The sequence below is a fragment of the Schistocerca nitens genome, chromosome 2 (genome assembly GCF_023898315.1).
Source record: "Schistocerca nitens isolate TAMUIC-IGC-003100 chromosome 2, iqSchNite1.1, whole genome shotgun sequence".
Classification (NCBI taxonomy): domain Eukaryota; kingdom Metazoa; phylum Arthropoda; class Insecta; order Orthoptera; family Acrididae; genus Schistocerca; species Schistocerca nitens.
Window position 1 is genome coordinate 616,189,290 of NC_064615.1, and position 14,287 is coordinate 616,203,576.

Here is a 14,287-nt window from a genome sequence, read left to right on the forward strand (position 1 = left end):
AACGTGAATACCGACACTGACGCAGAAAAGCAGATCAATCTTTGCTCTAAAAAAACAGTCTACTATTGTTGAAGACGTTGTAATCCATATGTGTTATAAAAACCAATTATTTGTGATTTAACGGCAGGGAATTCGCCGAACGTATGTTAGCAGAAAAATGTTTCCAAAACTGTTATTTGCATTAAGACTGGGAGAATAAAACATTAAAATTTGACCAACTTCCCGTTCACTACTGGATTTCGTACAGTAATTATAGAATGTGTTCAAAAATGGCTCTGAGCACTATGCGACTTAACTTCTGAGGTCATCAGTCGCCTAGAACTTAGAACTAATTAAACCTAACTAACCTAAGGACATCACACACATCCCTGCCCGAGGCAGGATTCGAACCTGCGACCGTAGCGGTCACGCGGTTCCAGACTGAAGCGCCTTGAACCGCACGGCCACACCGGCCGGCTATAGAATGTGTCAGACTGACTTTAATAGAAAAATGTTATACCTAAATTTATCGCTTGAATATAGAATTAATATCTATTAGCATGCAAGAAAATAGATTATTCACACCCGTAACAAAACACGGATCTGCAAGAAAAGGCCGGCCGCGGTGGTCTCGCGGTTAAGGCGCTCAGTCCGGAACCGCGCGACTGCTACGGTCGCAGGTTCGAATCCTGCCTCGGGCATGGATGTGTGTGATGTCCTTAGGTTAGTTAGGTTTAAGTAGTTCTAAGTTCTAGGGGACTGATGACCACAGATGTTAAGTCCCATAGTGCTCAGAGCCATTTTTTTTTTTTTGCAAGAAAAGGAAAAGCGTGCAGTTACTAAGTACTATTGCTATCTGAAATATTTTACTCTGTTCACAACGCAGATCATTATTCTTCTGATAGTGTGAATCATGTTGAATTTTCGTGTGAGCCTGAAAAGTGCCGCCCGCTGTGACAGAGCGGTTCTAGGCGCTTCAGTCAGGAACCGCGCTGCTGCTACGGTCGCAGGTTGGAATCCTGCCTCGGGCATGGACATGTGTGATGTCCTTAGGTTAGTTAGGTTTAAGTAGTTCTATGTCTAGGGGACTGATGACCTCAGGTGTTAAGTCCCATAGTGCTCAGAGCCATTTGAACCATTTTTGCAAAAGGCGGCTATTCTGGCTTTTGACAGGTGGTCAGGTAACGTGACTGGACAGCGTACGAGCCAAAATGAGAAAGATGTAAGAAATAGGTTGACGCGTGCGAAGAAAGATTTATTGAATAGAAGAGCTGTGCTCATAACAAATATTGGTAAGGAATTGGCAAAGAAGTCCCGAAAAACAGTATGAAAAAGAATGGGGGACGTTGCAAGTCTATGGAAGACACTTACCAGAAGATGGGACAGGTTAGTGGGACATTTGCTCCGGAATCCAGGTACAGTTAACCAGACGCTGGAAGGTCAGTAGAGTGGGGAAAACAATAGAAGGTGATCAAAAGTAGAAAATGAAAAGCAGTTTGTAGGAGACATTCGGTGAAATAGCTGCGAAGAGGTTAAAAGATTGGTACCACGTAGGAGAAAATGGTATACACGATCAAACCAGTCGAAAGGTTGGCGAAAACACAAACTGCATCAGCAGTGTTTGAAATTAACGTAGCAGATGTGCTTGCCACAGTTCAAAGGATCTGTAGAAAATTGCTCAACCGCTAAGCAGCAGTGCGGTGGTAACCCGAGAGCCACAACCGCATGCACTTGGCGTTCATGTAGCTGGCGCCGGAGGGGAGCGCTGAAGTTGGTGGTACGTCAGCGTCACGCCGCCGAAGCTGGGAGCTGGAAGCTGGCGCCAAGTTGTGCCAGCAGGCCGCTGTCCTCCTCAGTGCTGCATGGCGCCTTCCTCTCCCCCCCCCCCCCTCCCCCAATCTTCCAGGAGGTGCCCGACACAAGAACCACGAGACAGTCGCCCGCAAATGTTTGTCCGGCCCCACGCTGGCTATAGAATATGCCCCCCTCACCCATTCATCAAGTGAATTTACGAGAGGCGTTCAATAAGTAATGCTACACATTTTTTCTCGACCAATTTCGGTTGAAAAAATGCGGAATTTGATGTGTTACATCGCTCAATATTCCTGCTTCAGTCCCTATAGTTTCATGAAGTTCCGAAAGATGGCGGCGCTTTACGTAGCCTTTAAAACGCCGTCTGTAGCGAACGTGCGTTCCAAGCAGAGAGCTGTCACTGAATTTCTTTTGGCGGGAAACCAGAGCATCGCGGATATTCATAGGTCATTGCAAAACATCTACGGAGACCTGGCAGTGAGCAAAAGCACGGTGAGTCGTTTGGCAGGGCACCTGCTATCATTGCAACACGGTCGCACAACCCTGTCCGATCTCTGACACGCTAACCGGCCGCACACAGCTGTAACTCCTGCAATGTTGGAACGTGCGGACACTGTCATTATAAGTGACCGACGGGTTACAGTCGAACACCTGGCTGCACAACTGGACATCTCTGTTGGTAGTATTAATACACTAGTCCACCAGCTGGGAGTACTCAAAGATGTGTGCGCGCTGGGTTCCTTGCCATCTAACGGAAGACCATAAAAAGCAACGAAGGATCATTTGTGTGGAATTGATTGCGAATTACGTTTTCTTTCGAACATCGTCACAGACGAAGAAACGTGGGTTCACCACTTCGAACCAAAAACAAAACGGCAGTCCATGGAGTGGCGCCACACCACCTCTTTTCCGCAGAAAAAGTTCAAAGCCACACTCTCCGCCGGTGAAGTCATGGCAGCGGTCTTCCGGGAATCTGAAGTAGTTGTTCTGTTTGATGTTCTCTCTCAAGTCTGAAGTGGATTAAGTTACCCTCAGGAGATTGAAGAAACAACTTCAGCGTGTCGTCACAAAAATGCAAACAAATTCTCCTTCTGTGTGACAACGCAAAGCGTCACACAAGTCTGCGCAACCCAGAGCAGCTCAGAAAACTCCATTGCAGCATCCTTCCTCGTCCACCCCACACGCCGCATCTCACATCTTCCGACTTCAATCTGTTTGCCAGAATGAAGGATGAAGGATGCACTCCGTAGGAAGCAGTAAGTGGATGATGAGGAGGTTATTGATGCAGCAAGACGTTGGCTCCGATGTCGCCCAGTGGAGTGGTACCATACAGGCATCCATTCAGGCCCTCCCAATAAGGTGACGTAAGGCTATTACAGTGCATGTAGAATATGTTGAAAAACAGGATTTTGTAGCCAAAAGAGTGGGGAATAATATGGTGTACTGGAATGCTGAATAAAACCGACGTGCTATTAGAAAAAAATGTGTTGCCTTACTTACTGAACGCCCCTCGTACGTTTTATGCCGGCCTTAGAGAAACTGCGTGCAATGTATTTAATGTACAGTTCAAAATCCCCATCTTAATTTCTTGTAAACGTTCAGCAATTTCAAGCTGCTTCTTAATCCTAATTTTTCCTTCCAAATAAAACTTAAGAAAGGAGCTTTCACACTGCTATGATTAGCAAAGACGGAGAAAATATTATCTGAAACCGAATAGAATAAAACAAAATGAATTTAAAAAAAATTATTCCGGAGTATATTATACAACAAAGTGATACTGGGAGGGTTTACTATCGGCATTAATATACTCGTTTACCTCATTTTCTTCGAAAAACAACTACCATAGTAGATGCTGCAAAGGGATTACAGCACGCCTTCTTGCTGCTTCACCCTTCTGGCTCTAGTGAGGCTTCTCCTCCGAGGAAACTTAACAGGCGAGAACAAAATCATATTTGAAGTAAAATCATAATTCTGGAGACTACGAGAAACACTTCGAGCTCGAGAATACCGAGCTCTGCAGAGGTAAAGTAATGAAATCTATGAAAGTTTCAAATAGTACTTTTATCTTGCGAGCCATGACATCAGTATCGACCAAATATGTTTCAAGTGAACTACAGTTAACAGAATCATCCAAGAAGGGCCTCCGCTTGAGGCAGCAAGCTATCTCCTTCCCTCGCAATGTGCATGTGACCCCTTCACGAGCAGATTATCCATGAGTACTGAAAACTATACCCCGAACCGAGTCTCGGATCTATATTCGAAATTTTATACTCTGACTGCGCTTTCCAACTGAGCTGTCCGGATAACCATATGGATCAGCTCTGGCACTGATTGCTTTCCATTCAAAATGCCAGAAAAGCTTTCCAACGACTCTGTAGTATTGACAGCTTCAGGATTGAAAATGGAACGAAAAATTTTTCAAATTTTGAATAGTACGGTACAGGATAATTAGTGACAAGTTAAAGTTGCGTTCCGGAGACGGACACGAATCCGGGTGACTACTTTTCATGGGCAGCGATCTTACAAGCAGTTACGCTCAACACGTCTGGTGTACCTATTCGAAATTATGACTTATCGCTGCCTCCGTTGCGTTCTTTCCAAACACCGCTCCACTATGCAGTGAAGCATGAGGTAACATTTGTCGAGAGAATTAGTTAAAGAGTCAAGATCAAGCTCTTATCCGGGAGTAGTGGCGTTCAAATCAGTGAATAGCCATCTAGATTTGCGTTTCCCAGTCGCACAGCGGTAGGTCTGCACGAAAGAGAGAGAATGCACTCTTTTCTGACAATGCGGCACTCTTGTTGCGCGCTGCTTCACATGTGATTGGAGCGGGAAGAAACCCTAACATATGATAGTACGCTCTGCCATGAACCTCACTGTAGTTTGCAATATTCAGGATGTTAGGAGTATAAGCGAAGGTATTGTGCTCATTAGTTCTTTAATACGCACCAATAGCGCGTTAATGTTTTTTCTCTTTCTCTAACAGTCTTCCTGCAAACACACCATGTAATTTTCTAATGCCGCGCGGATTGAGCGGCCCCTCCCGCCGGAGGTTCGAGTCCTCCCTCGGGTAAGTCTAGGGACCGATGACCTCAACAGTTTGGTCTTCAGGAATTCACACACATTTGAACATTTCAATTTGCTAACTGAAGTTTTCAGCACGGTCGTAACTGCACCACTAACGGCGAGAACACGGCAAGTACTTTGAACTGTGGACGATGGTTAGAAATTAGTGAACACGTATCTCGGCATATCCGTTGGTACTCGACCGTTTCTGAGAAAATGGCAGTGACCGTTTTCAAGGAACTGTATGTGCCTTTTAGCGCATAACGAAATCAAGCAGAGGAGCGGCACGGCGGCTAGCGTCGCAGCTTTACACTTTCGCGGTCCGTCTTCGAAACCAGATAACTGTTTTATTTTTTTATGTTTTTTATCAACCCGTGTTCCATAGATGATTACTACACGAATATGTAAAACAATATATAAGCGCATCAAATCTTCCTGAAGAATAAACATAAGAATAAAATATAAGAATTAATATATGGAGTGTTATAAGAATAAAGTAGAATAGTATGCGAATATAAAAAGATAGGAACCACTTAAAATACAATACACATATATATAATAAGTAATTTTGATTACTATAAAGCCCTTGTAGCCCCTAACTTGATAACAAACATTCGTGTACTAACCTACTGGCATGGGTACATAAATGAAAAAAATGAAGTAAAAAAAAAAAAACAACAATAATCAGATTTCCAACACAGAGCGCAAAAACGTGGAGAGGCGACGATGGCCAGAGTGCCTCCTGTTTGGCTGAACTGATGGGGCCACGAAAGGCACCTAAATTACATCTAATACTTTGACAGTGGTTTTCTCAGAAACGTTCGACTATCTGCGGATAAGCAGGGACACGCGTTCCACTGGACGACATTTCTGGGGAATGGCGTTATGGCACTTACTGTGTTCTCCTCATAAGTGGACTACGCCTGTCTGTGAGACAAACCGGTTTGCGTCCACGTGTCCGCAGTTCAACACCTGACCTGCTGCCCAGTCTCATTAGCTCTTGCCACTTCGTACCGGAGCTACTAATCAACCTAAAAGCATACTACTCCTAATAGTTATAATCATAATTTTGCAAATGAAGTAAATACTCACGTAACGTGGTAAGTACACTGTTCTTAGTCACCCAATACAAATTTTTGCAATTGTACATCCAACACCCAGTATGCAGATGTCCCCAGGACGCACTTGCCCTCGCGGGTTTCACGGCCAGTGAGGGCGGTGGTGGTAGAGGTGGGGGTAGGGAAGTCTGCGACAGCGAGCTGCCGGACACGGCGCCCTAAGTCCCGGGACTAGTTCCATCGCGGTTAAGGCGAGAACTCGGAGATCCGTAATGCAGCCGGACTAGCGCGACCCCAATCCGGCTGATCCCCTTAGCACTTCGGCTGCTCCTCGGCCGCGTGCTGCAAATAGGGGGAGGAAGGCTTCAGACGCGCCGAGTCTTTCATCACTAACGACCAAGTACAGATTTCAATTCGACGCACCAGTCACAGGCAAGGTACACAGTTTGCTAATTGCACAAATCCTTCCAGTGACATCTCTCTTGTGTGCTGAAGGACACCCATCACAAGATTGGCACACACCTGAGGCAGGAAACTTCGAATATCCGCAAATGCTGCAAGAGCTCATCTGTCACTCACCTGCCGGGCATCTGAAGTCTACTCAATTTTCGACACTTGTACGACGACGAATGCGTGAAACATTTTCTGTCCCCTCGTGAGCTGGGCAGCGATTATTTTCTTGTGTCTCATCCCACAATAGGCCGTTATGTCTTCCGTAGATCTCACCAAGGAGAAGGACCTCAGCGATGTGCAACGAGATAAGTTATACGTTAAAGAAAGGGAAGCAAAGAGAGGGAAGCAAAGAAAGGGAAGCAAAGAAAGGGAAGCAGCTGCACCTTGCATTAACTACAAAATACCACTACACTGCTTAACACTATTTGTGCATATGCCAGATAAATATAACCAAGTAAACTGGAAAAAGAATCTCGTTACAGCACACTAATTCTTGGTGTGTAACTTTGCAATGAACACTACTACTTGTAATTTAGTTAATGGGAATTTTCGATTCTTGAATCTAGATAGATAATTCGTAGAGCTGCCTAAAAAGGTTTGTCTTTCATTTTCATTTGAACTGATAGGGGCTGCCATTTTCTTTATTTGTGTTAGCGGCCTGTCGTATCGAATACACTTGCACTATAGCACGTAGCTCCAATCCCTGTCTTAAACTCGGAGGCAAAGTGTAAATGAAACTCTTTTCGCGTTTATATTGAGATCACAGATCAGCAAAAATATAAAACCAACAAACACAGCTAATGTCACGCAGAAATGCGACGAACCATCTGTCGCCACGACAGTGGATGAAATTAACCTCTTAATTTTAATTTTGCAAATGAAGTAAATACTCACGTAACATGGTAAGTACAATGTTCTTAGTCACCAATACATGATAATCACTAACACTCTCGATTTGCGTTGGCTACATCCAACCTGGCTGCCGTCGTTTCCCAGTTTACATCATACATCATATGTCTTACACACACACACACACACACACACACATTCACCTAAAACTTGCACCGCATATATTGCGGAAGTGGAAAATACTACTGATGTGCGGTGAATGGTTGGTAGTCAGGGGCTCGTATTGATGGCCAATCAACAGACAGTAATAATACTTAGAAAGTGAACTCTTTATGCAGTCATACGCCTTTTTAGATGGAACAATGCCTATACACAAACAAATTAAAAACGGGGTAAATTACAATGTCAGTGGCGTTTGTTGGAGGATTCTAGTGCCAGTTGTTTACGAGAAATCGTATTCTGAAAATTTTCAACACAGACGATTGTACAATACACTAAAGAACAACACAAGTGCGTACGCTAGTTATGTGGATTCTGACAAGCAACGAGACAACTGACCACCACAGGTTGTGTTCAAAATGATCACCGGCAGCAGCAATACAAGATACTGGTATGAAACGACTGCTGCCCACGTGCTAGCCTTTCAGCGGAATTGTCCGAGCAGGCTGCAGTAATACGTTGTTGCATATCATCGGATTTAGTTAGTACGTCCTTGAAGACTGCGTCTTACAGCTTTTCCCACAGAAAAAAAGTCTACGTGCGTCAAAAGTACAGGTGTCTGCTCCAACCCAGCGATTTGGAAAGAATTCGCGAAGACGTGATGTAGTACTTCTTGCACGATGGGCTGGACAGCCATCATGTTGGTACCATATATTCCCCTTAGTCTGCAGAGGAACATCATCTAGCATCCTTGGAAGATGCTCTGTTACGAGGCTGCTATACTTGGACGCGTTCAGAGTTCTTTCTATGAAAAACGGGCCTAGAACTTACGGTTCATTATCCCACACCAAATGTTTACACTCGATGGATGCTGACGTTCCACCTGACGAAGCCAATGGGGATTGTCAACAAACCAATAGTGCATGTTATGGCAGTTTACCTAGCCACGATTGGTAGGAGTGGCTTCATCACTAAACAAGATACATGATACATATGCAGTATCCTATCTTAATGCCCATGTATAGAAGTTAACCCGAGTCTCATATTTTCCGTAATGCTTTTGATGGAGAGAGGCGTGATAGGTTACAAGAACGAACTACATTCTTCCTGTACTCTCCATACACCCTGAGCTTGTAGGCTTTATCTACGCTGTTAAATCACATAGTTCACTACTCACGACCTACTGCTTGGGCTATCACACACTGAGTGCCTAGCAAGTCGCAGTGCACTCAAGGAACACACAATCACACTGTAAACAAGTATAACAACATCGTACCAACCAACCACTCAAGTTGAATGGAACAAACAAGTGTCGAGATGGAAACTTTTCAAAATAAAAGTGTCGGTGTAGAAACTTTTAAAAATTTGATATTTTGTAAGCGACTCGCACTAGAATACTACAGCAAACACCACTGACATCTATTTACAATTCTTTGGGTTTGTTACTGTCAAGAAGCATCACTCCATTCAAAACAGGGTGTGTTTGACCTACAATTATACTAAGAATCATTATATCAAACGAAAGCGTTGGTACGTTAAGGAAACAATAACAAACACAAACACACACACAAATTTCAAGCTTTCGCAACCCACGGTTGCTTCATCAGGAAAGAGGGAAGGAGAGGGAAAGACGAAAGGACGAAAGGATGTGGGTTTTAAGGGAGAGGATAAGGAGTCATTCCAATCCCAGGAGCGGAAAGACTTACCTTGGGGGGAAAAAGGGACAGGTATACACTCGCACACACACACACACACACACACACACACACACACACACACACACACACACATATCCATCCGCACAAAACAGATATATATTAGCAAATAATCCAGCCTTTCACTTAAAGTATGGTCACATCGTGCTAACAGAGCTGCCATTTCTTCTACTGAACACATAACTGTGCCTTGTCACGTGCTACAGCATATCATTATGTATCAGTAACCCCCTATCCTTCAAAGAATTAGTAATATACGTTCAAACTTCTAATTACTTTAGCAATAGGTTTTAAGGTGTTAAACATTTGACGTTAACCATGTATGCAAAAAAATTTGAAATTATGTTTATAGTTTGTTGGAACGCGTGAAGTCCAGCCATTATGAAATGTTGGATCAGTATCCCCTGGGTACTTTAAGCTCCATTTCAAGCAGAAAGTAGTTTTTCACAGATCTCAATATTTATCACGTCGCATTTCCTGAAATATATATCGTAAAATGATATAATTTTGGGGGTACCGGTACATTAAGTGGTGTATATAGATACGATCTGCAAAATGTGTTACGAATAGAGTTAGTATCAAAGAAGTAATACATTAAAACGCCGTGCCTGATGGTGAAGTTTTATTGCGTGATTTTTCATTTTTATCAATCTGTAAATGACGGTGGTAGGGGGGGGGGGGGGGGCGCTCAGCGAGAAAAATATGTAAAATTCGGTGAAAGTCGCTATGCGCTCTCATTCTTAAATACCGGATGAATAGCCGGCCGCTGTGACCAAGCGGTTCTAATCGCTTCAGTCCGGAACCGCGCGACCGCTACGGTCGCAGGTTCGAATCCTGCCTCGGGCATGGATGTGTGTGATGTCCTTAGGTTAGTTAGGTTTAAGTAGTTCTAAGTTCTAGGGGATTGATGACCTCAGATGTTAATTCCCATAGCGCTCAGAGCAATTTGAATCATTTTTCAACCGAATGAATATAGTCTGGATGATTTGTGCTCTTTAAGGTAAGCTGGCTCAAGTCATATACACTTTTTATTACTGTAATACTTGTCTTATTGTGTTAAATTTTTGACCTAGCACCTATTAACGAGTAATTTATGACACTGTTTTTATATTGTTTATTTCTGGCGATAATTATATGAAATACTGAAAATAAAATTTTTGTTGCCCCTAGAAGCCGTTAGATCGGCAGCCTGCAACTGGATCCGTGTACCACAAACCGTGAAAAGGGGGCAGCTGTTCAGTAGCAGCTGTTCAGTAATATAGATTCTATTATAATTTTGAAAAAGCGACTAATTTTCCTGCTGCATGGCGCAAAATGTGCCAGACTAGGCTTAGGGATTTGCGACGAGTACTTACAACAATTAACAACAACGACAACAAAAAGACTTAGCAGCACTTTGGCGGCAGGCAGAGCATGATAATGAGCTTGTTTACGCGTCAAGGCGGGTCGAAGCAAGTTACCAGCGAGCTCCGACGTTCCTCCCTGTTTTGATGCCGTCGGCTTACCAACGGCTGGCCTAAGCTAGCTAAGCGCACGACGGCCATCCACGTTAAGCGGCTTCACGCTTTAGTTCAATTTTCTGTGTTGCAGAATACAAGCTTGAATCTCTGTGGAGAAATTACTTGATGTCGCGCGCTGAAGCGGGACTAGGCGAGAGAGACAACTGTTAAAATCAGTGATGTTTGTAGACCAAGCTTCCATCTCGTCACGACAGTCTGTACGGAATGTATTCACTGGACGCAGATAGCGACATGCTGTTGGCCGTAATGAATATTTCTTCTCTGAGGCTGATAAAACGGTCGATAGGACATTCTGCTTCAACAATGTGTCTTCTAGATACAGAGGTACTCGACGCAGGCCTTGTATTTGAAACATGACGACCTATGAACGAATAGAAACAAGAAAGATACGGCATGGCGTGACATTTGGTGTGAATAACTTCTGGATTTTTGCAGGACATTTAAGTAAAGATATAAAATCTGTTGTTAAGTATTCCTTTTCACCTCTTCGTTATTATAACAATACTTTGGGTTAGAGGATCAGTCGGAATTATAACAGAATTAGAGACTTAATTTCCCCAAATGCGTTACACATTTTTATTCAAAGCATCTTTAACAGTGACAGAGAAACTCATAGTTTTCTCCTGTTGAGCCGGCCGCGGTGGTCTAGCGTTTCTAGGCGCTCAGTCCGGAACCGCGCGACTGCTGCGGTCGCAGGTTCGAATCCTGCCTCGGGCGTGGATGTGTGTGATGTCCTTAGTTTAGGTAGGTTTAAGTAGTTCTAAGTTCTAGGGGACTGATGACCACAGATGTTAAGTCCCATAGTGCTCAGAGCCATTTGAACCATTTTTCTCCTGTTGTTGACTAGTTAATTTTGCTTCTTCCGACACCATCTGCCAAATAGACTAATTCAACTAAAGCTGTGAGGAAATCCGATAGTGAGTTTTTTAACACAAAACTAAGACAGAGTGCATATTTGCGAAAACTGAAAGTGATGTGATAGTTTAAGTTCTCTAGGCGTGTTTGATTGACGTCTGAATACCGGAAAAACATGTAATATATTTATTTTTGGTATAGAGACAGATAAGTTATTTTTCAATTATTTTTTTGTAAATGTGCACAACAAATTAAATGCAGTGCCGATAAAAGTGAAGCATCTGTGTCAGTATTCATTACAAAGTCTTACAACGTTTGAGAAAATATACTATCCCCACACTGTTTGAAGAACCAGCAATAATGGCTTCAGTTCCGTTGCATCATATGTATTACGCCACATGACAGCTTTGGGCAGTTACATTATTGGAAAGAGTGCTACTTACATCAATAAAAATAGAACAGAAAACCAACCAATTCACTAAGCACTGCTCTAGAATAATTTCGGGATGGTGTGAGAAAGAGTCAATAGTATCAGATCAGTTTCTTGCATTATGCCAAAAATGATAAAATAAAATTAATAACTTTTTACATGTAAAGGGAAATGCATATCACTGTTAATATACTGCGCTATGTAACACCTAAGATTTTTCCGTCGTCCTCAGGTACTTTACCGGCCTCATGAACAAAATAATTACCCATTTGCATTTTTATTTCTCACTAGTGACACATTTACTCTTCTTTCATTCAAGTTTGTGGCAGATTCAAATCCTTTCACAGTTGGTGACTGTCTCTCCGACATACGTAACATTATTTGGTTATGTCAATAGCAAAACCCAATTTAGAATTCTTCCTTCACTGGAACACATTTAATTTGTTCAACAACAGATGAAAAAAAACCTTACTGAATGTTTCGTGAATGAAAATATTACGCATAGAGTAGATTACTCTGCCACTGGATCTGCGATTGTTTATTACTAGTTTTAAAATGAAAATAAATGTTTTGTTAACATAGAGTGTGACTGTGTATGACTTCATAAACCATATACGAAAGAGAAACACGTGGCACAACTGAACACAGTGTGCAACCATTATACTGCGTGTAATGCGCTGTAGGCTGTAGCAGTCAGCCATCAATACGTATCACTTAGTTATTTGATACTGAAGAGAGATATTGCTCTCCTCCCAACTTTAAAAACAATTTCGATATGTTAAGTAGAAGTCATATGCAGCAATGTATGACCCGAAATACACCATATGTAAACTGGCAACAACTACATTTTTTTACTGTAAAATTTTCGAAATATGTGGACCGTGTTGTTTAATTTGGAAGTATAAAAGCTATGAGCAATAACAAAAAGAGAGCTAGTTCAGTATCAAGCTGTGATGTGAGACTGTAAAGTGCGAAAGCGACCAATATGTTAACGAACAGTTTCCTCAAAACTGAACGAGAAAGACTGTGTAATGGAGAACACACACGAATCCAAATACAGTGTTTTTTAATTTTTTAGGCGAAAAGTAACAATTATACGGAAAAACTAAGAAAAGAGACAGGCGCTAATTTTCTTCATTTACATAAAACAGTTATTTAGAGGCACTGTTGACTAGATCGATATTTAGCTCTCTGCATTCCACTGTGTAGCTGGCCGCACGGTTACAGGACTTCGTGTCTCGCCGCAATACGTCTTCCGTTGCGAAATCATTTGGTCCCTGTGCCGCCGACTACCCCGAGACGCGACGGCCAGAGTCCGGGCCTTTCATTAGCTGCGGTGGTTCCCGCACGCTCCAGGGCTGCTCTTTTATTAGGTGCCCGCCGCTAGATACGTCGCTCTGTTTGTAAACACGAGCGACCCCGACGTCGCCGCCACCACTGTTTACTGGTGGCAGCACAGACGCGGCTGCCACAACTAAACGTCACGCGAACATGTTGATACTGCATGGCTCGGTGCCCAAGACCGATGGATGAACTTTCAAATATTCAGCTGACCCTATTAATATTCAAAATTGCATGCACACTCATTTCGATGCAAGGAATTACATGAAGCACAGCGATAGGCCCTGCCAACACTGCATGTGACGTCGCTTCGCCAATGTCCGATGCTAAATCATTGAAGACGAAACGGGTTAAAGTCAAATATCGACCGAAAGCGAACATGACATCTGTGAATCTGTTTATCTGTGAATATCTGTTTACAGTCTCTCGTCTTCCATTGGTGGAGTAATACCACAACACGTTCTGGTCGTTAACTTTCGTCTCAAACCAGTGGTCCTTCTGCCCCGTTGACTTTTTGTCCTCCTTCACCATCATTTTTGGAATCCAGTACCAACATCACTGAAAAATCCTGTATAAAAGGACTGACACGCCATCTGTACTCATTTTTTCACTGTTACCACGGGTAATGGAAAACGCCGAGTTGTTAAAGCGCACGATTATTTTCTGTCGGGCTTAAGGAGTCAATGTTTTTCATACAGGGTGTTGCAAAAAGGTACGGCCAAACTTTCAGGAAACATTCCTCACACACAAAGAAAGAAAATATGTTATGTGGACATGTGTCCGGAAACGCGTCCATGTCAGAGCTCATTTTATTACTTCTCTTCAAATCACATTAATCGTGGAATGGAAACTCACAGCAACAGAACGTACCAGCGTGACTTCAAACACTTTGTTACAGGAAATGTTCAAAATGTCCTCCGTTAGCGAGGATACGTGCATCCACCCTCCGTCACATGGAATCCCGATGCGCTGATGCAGCCCTGGAGAATGGCGTATAGTATCACAGCCGTCCACAATACGAGCACGAAGAGTCTCTACATTTGGTACCGG

General features: G+C 43.0%; 1 protein-coding gene across 1 annotated transcript in view; it reads right to left on the reverse strand.

Moving 5' to 3' along the window:
- Positions 1-14,287, reverse strand: part of LOC126235206 (nephrin-like) — a 190,324-nt gene that overhangs the window by 113,874 nt on the left and 62,163 nt on the right. The gene's annotated exons all lie outside the window — the stretch shown is intronic.